Source organism: Macrotis lagotis, chromosome 2 (genome assembly GCF_037893015.1).
Source record: "Macrotis lagotis isolate mMagLag1 chromosome 2, bilby.v1.9.chrom.fasta, whole genome shotgun sequence".
Taxonomy (NCBI): Eukaryota; Metazoa; Chordata; class Mammalia; order Peramelemorphia; family Peramelidae; genus Macrotis; species Macrotis lagotis.
Window position 1 is genome coordinate 144523526 of NC_133659.1, and position 6358 is coordinate 144529883.

Sequence of the window (6358 nt, forward strand, 5' to 3'; positions counted from 1 at the left end):
TTTGATCTTCAGATACAGGACTCAGGTGAAGCATAGAGATTGGAGGAGAGGGGGGGAAATATGTGGGACTTAATGAGGATGAACTGCATGTGTTCCTGCATAGAAAAATGACACTGATAATACTCATATGAACCTTCTCAGTTAATAGAGCAGGTAGAAAGAGCTTTTATAGTTGAAGCACAGGAGAAAGCTGAATTCGAAGATAAAATATAGTATAAAAATGGAGTCAATAGAAAAAAAGGGAAATGGAATGGGAGAAAGGAAAAGGAGAGGGGGAATAGTCCAAGATATTTCACATAAGATTGTTTTTTATTACAATGAGCTATTGCAATGATATGGAAGGGGGGAGGCAAGGGGGAATGAGGGAACCTTTGCTCTCATCAGAGATGGCTAGGAGAGGAAACAGCAAATATACTCAATGGGGTATAGACATCTGAAGTAAGAAGGAGGGGGGAGCAGGGGGGGAAGGGGTGGGGATTGTGAATAAAGGAGGAGAGGATGGACCATGGGGGGAGAGTGGTCAGATATAACACATTTTCTTTCTTACTCTTGCAAGGGGCTGGGAATGGAAGGCCTGCCCAGGACCACAGGGCCAGGTGGATTCTGGGCCTAAGGGGTGGTATGGGGGGCTCAGGGCTTCTTGGCCCCAGAACCAGGGATCTGTCTGCTGTGCCACTCAGCGACCCTACAGCAGAGTCATAGTGAAAGGAGAGAGAAAATAGAGTACATGGTAGTGGAGAAATAAGAAAGGAGGGAGTCGCGATCAGCAATGGCAATGTTGGAAAAATATGGAAATAACTTTTGTGATGGACTTATCATAAAGAATGAGATCCACCCATGACAGAGTTGTTGGAGTTGGAACAAAGACTCAAGCACATTTTTTGTTATGATTATTTGGGGGAGGGTGCAGGGCAAGTAGGGCTGGATGGCCTGCCTGGGGCCACATAGCAGGATGATCTTTGGGTGTCTGGGGCCGGATTTGGACCCAGGTGCTCCTGGCTCAAGGGCCAATGCTCTGTCTGCCACCCAGCCACCCAGCCACCCCTACTATTATTACTATTTTATTTTATTTTGGGGTTTTTTCCCTTTTTTTTTTTTTGGTTTTTGCAGGGCAGTGGGGATCGGGTGGCTTGCATGTCACACGGCTGGGTGATTGTTGGGTTTACAAGGCTGGATGTGGACTCGGGTGCTCGTGGCTCCAGGGCTGTTGCTTTGTCCATTGCACCACCTGGCCATACCTACAATTATTACTATTATTATTTTTTTATTTTAATTTTTTTCTCTCCCCTTTACTTTTTTTCGCCCAAACAAGTCTATCTATATTCATGGGGGAGGAGGGGTATTTTGTTTACTTGTAAACAAGAATATTTTATTAATGTAAAAAAACATTTGTACAAAATGAGAATTAAAAAAACTGGAGGGAGCAACCTACATCTAGAGTCACTTCAGCTTGAAATATATGATCTTAAGTTAAAATATGTGTATTGTATAATAGATTGATGGATTTCTTTTATAGTAAGGAAGGGCCATGCTTATCTGGGTTCAGAGTACAAAAGTATAGAATGCACACTCTGTTGTTAAATATACAAATGTAATATTTTACTTAAATAACCTTACAGTCTTTCATGGTAGCAACTAGTATTCTATATTTAGAAGAAAATTTCTAAATGAAAAGATTGGCAACTTTTATATAGCAATTATTAAAAACTCAATCTAATTCTTGGTTCAAGTAACAAGAAGGGGTAATTTGGAAGATATTAATAAAATGAAAGAATTTTCAAATTTAGGTTCAGGGGACTGAATCATGAAACTTGTAGTTATTCATGCTACAAATTCTGATTCATAAACAGGACAAGAAGCAATTTCTTATGAGTATTCCAACCCTTCTGGTTGAACCTTCAAAAAACCATTAGAACTTCTCAGCTGCTCACAAGTCAATGAAAATATTTGGTGGTGGGACATCTTGACACTTACAGTACCATTTGAAGAAATCTCCTTAAATAGACAAAGATGGCTAAGGAAGCAAACAGACAATTTCCAGGAGGTACCAATCACAGACTTTCCCCCCTCAGTCCTTATGGTAATAAATTCACAAAGAAAAAAAATCCAATAAGGAAGGATTTTCCAAGGTGGACTCAAAAAGAGAGATGTTATAAGACTTTGGGGTGACATAATAACCTGGGGAAAGAGGATAGAATTGGCTAATCCATTTATATAATAACTTCAGTAAGCAAATAAAAAGTTTTACTTGAAAATGGCAATAAAGACAATTCAATGATGACACAGAGGGCTAAGGAAATGATATAGTTTATGATAAGCCTTTTGTATCATATGTTTTTGTTGTTGTTGCTTTCCCTCTAAGCAATGTTTTATGAATAGCTTGGAACTTCCTCTTAGCTTTTATCATTGTATTGATTGTATGCCTCTACATCAGGTGGACTACTGACAGAACCATTTCTGAAGGTTGTGAAATGATTGAAGGGCTTGGGTCTTTAATTCTTATCTGGGGTCATTATAAAAGTCTCAATGTTTTTATGACAGGAAGAGGATTAAAGGCATGATGTCTGAACTTTACCACTCACTTCCATCCTTCCATTCAGACTACTGACCCAGAGAGAGATGAGAGTGGTCATGGGAAATAGGAATCCATGGTATAATACAAATATCACTACCAGTGACATCCAGAAGCAAACAAAGTCTGTTTGCTTACATAACTCCTAAACACCTGCTGAAGCCTTGAGCTACCAGGTGATAAGGGATATCAACCCACTCAAAAGGTACCTTTAAGCAAATAAGACACCAGTAACATAGAATTTATGAAGACTATATGAAAACTCCTGCTCATCAGATGAGAACAGGAAGGCTATTGTCCCTGCTTGGTTTTTGAAATATAGGTAAAAAGTGAAAGTTCTTTCTCTTTTTATCATCTTTGCACACACTTAAAAATCTAAGGAGAAAATGTGAAGAGGAGAAGGTCTGCAGAGAAATATTGAGCCTAATTTCCTTTGCACTATATTCTATATAATCAAATGCTAAGTCTTTGCATTGTTGAATATACTGAGAAGTAAGCTAAGAGAGTGAAATATTTCATGGGGTGGGGACTCATTCAAATTTATATAATAGTTTTCACATTTTTTATTTCTTAAAAATTAATTTTATTTTTAACTAATAGAATAAAACCAGCATTTCTATAACCTAGTAAAATACCCAATATGCTAAATATTTCTTTTTATTACATATTTTATTTACACATTAATAAAATAATTTTTGCAAGAGTAGACATAATCCCCCCTTCCTCTACAAAAATAGAAAAACCTCACGAAAAAATAGTAAAAGAAAGAGAAAAATAATAGTACTTCAGTTTGTGTTCAGATACCATTGCTCTGTCTCTGAGGTGGATCTCATTCTTTATCATGAATCCATCAGAGAAGTTGCTTCCATATTTTTCCCATAGTTGCTATTGCTGATTTTATTTCCTTTCATTCATTTCTCTCCAAAATCATTTATTCTATTTTCTCTTTCCTTTCACTTTGACCCTCCTCAGAAGTGTGCTATGTGACAGCCTAGTGGCACAGTGAACAGATAACTGGCCTCGGGGCCAGTAGGATAGAAGCTCAAATCCCTCCCCAGACACCTAAAAACTACCCAGTCTGTGATCCCAGGCAGTTCACCCAATCACACCACCTTGCAAAAAAATTTTTTTAAAGTATGTTGCATCTGACTACCTTCTCTTAAGATCTACCCTCTCTCCTCTATCACCTACACCCCACCTCCCCTCCCCATCCACTTCTCTTTTTTGATCTAGGGTAAGAGATTTCTATATTCTATTAAGTGTGTTTGTTGCTTCCTCATTGAGTCATTTCTAATGAGAATGAAGGCTCACTGGTTCCCCTCACCTTCCCTCTTTCCATTCTATTGCAAAAGCTTTTTCTTGACTCTTTTATTTGCATGAAATACCTTAGCCCATTATACAATCTATCTTTAAAGATGGATAACAGGAAGAGGTAGAGCAATTACAAATTGTGGTAAAGAGGAAGAATAGTTTTAGAAGGAGGTATATAAAGAGATTGGCTTTGGGACTTATTAACAGAGAGGAAAGTTTCATAGCTCAGAATCATGTAGATAGAAAGCTTATCAGAAATAGTGATATCTAAGGTATGATCATTGTTGAGAGTGGATATTATAGAGACAAGTAATGACTTGAAGAGATTCGGGTTTTTTTGATTTCTTGGTTTTTATTTTGGAGACTAGTGTTTAGGAAAATAGCTTCTATTGATATATAGGTGCACACTTAAGTTGTTTTTAGTGAGATAAGACACACAGGAACAGCCTTCTTTTATTCTTTTTAAAATATTTTTATTTCATTTTATTCAATTACATGCAAAGATAGTTTTTAATCATTTATAAGTTTCTGTGTTACACATTTTTCTACCTCCCTCTCTTTCCTTCCTTCTCCCCATGACAACAAGTAATCTGATATAGGTTATACATATACAATCATGATCAACACGTTCCATTTTAGTCATGTTGTAAAAGAATCTGAACTAAAGAGGAAAAAGAAAACATGAGAAATAGTAAAAAAAAACATAATAAAACAAGTTTTCAAAAGAGGAAGTAGTATGCTTTAGTCTGCTCAGACTCCATAGTTGTTCTCCATTCCCCAGATGTGGATGGCATTTTCCATCACAAGTCCTTTAGAATTCTTTTTTCTTTTTTTTGTACATGAAATTTCAAGTTTATGTATAACTTACTTTTCCTTTTAAACATATAATAAAGTTATCATATAATTTTTTCTTTTTCTCCTACTCCTACCCTAAAGATGGCTGCCATTAGACATTGATATCTAAAATTATGAGAATAGAAATAGGGAGAAGGATATAAAGGTAGACTTTGTACCAGTCAGTAAATAAACATTAAAGACCTACTATATATTAGGCACTGTACTGAACCAGGCAATTAGGTAGTAGAACTTCAAATTAATCAAACCAAGTTAATACTGCTTTAGACACTAGCTGTGTGACCTTGAATTAATCATTTAAACTACTTCAGTCTCTTCTTTTCTAAAATGGAGATAATAAATATATATACTTCACAGAATCAAACAAGATAATATATGCAAAATGCTCTGTAAACGTTTTTAAATATTTTTTAAATTTTTAAAATTTTTTTAGGTTTTTTTTCTTTAGCAAGGCAATGGGTTTAAGCGGCTTGCCCAAGGCCACACAGCTAGGTAATTACTAAGTGTCTGAGGCTGGATTTGAACTCAAATACTCCTGACTCCAGGGCCTGTGCTCTATCCATCCACTGTGCCACCTAGCTATTCCTCCTGTAAACTTTTAAAGCACAAAATAAATGTTAACATTCTCATTGTTACCTAGAAGACTATAGCAACAATATTCTAGGTCAGATCACAGAAGAAGTAAACTTCAAAAGAAGACAGTTGTTGGGGCAGCAGAGGATAGGACTGGAAAAGGTCTGTGCTTCCTCTTAGTCTTGTGCTTGGGGTATATAAAAGGAGTATCCACTATTAACTAATGCGATTAAATAGAATTCAGGAGTGGTCAGGGAAGTTTCAGTTTTCTTTTAGCACATCCAGATGAAAAGAACATAAAAGGAATAAATATAAGGTGCAAAAACAGAGAGTTAGTTGATGAGCCAGTTCCTTGATGAGCATTTTAATATCAAGAATATAGCCAAATAAAAGAATACTGAGGAACCTCTCCCTAGGGCTTAGTTTTGGTTTTGTATCTGTTCTTCACTTGGAAAAGAAATGTGTTTCTCTGGAACTGATACCCATTCTTCCTAGATCTATTCTCTGGAGCAATAAAGAATAAGCCTAGTCCATCTATCAAACAGCCACCTTCAAATATCTGAATGTATATTATTTTCTCCCTTTCTAGTGTGCCATGAATCTTTTCTTTTTCCCAGTTCTTCAACAGATGAATTGCAGATATAATACCCATTCCTTTGACCATTCTGGTCTCCTTCCAGGTTGTCCATGTCCTTACTTAACAGTGCCTAAAAATTAATATAATTGATTTCTCAAATTATAAGAACCTCTACTAACCTGATCATTTTTCTATATTTCCTTATTTATCTAAATGAAAAGGTTGAAAATAATAATAAATGATTAGCATTTGTATATTTCTTTAAAATGTTTAAACACTACATGTTATTTTCTTTGAACCCTAAAAGGTTGGTGCTGTTATTAGATCACAAACTCAGAGGAGTTAAATGATTTGTCCAGTTACCCAGTGAATGTGTCTGACTCAAGATTTGAACCCCAAATATTCCTTCTCTTAAGTCCTCTGCACCACTTATTATAATTACACTGAATATTTTTCCCAATCCATGGCAA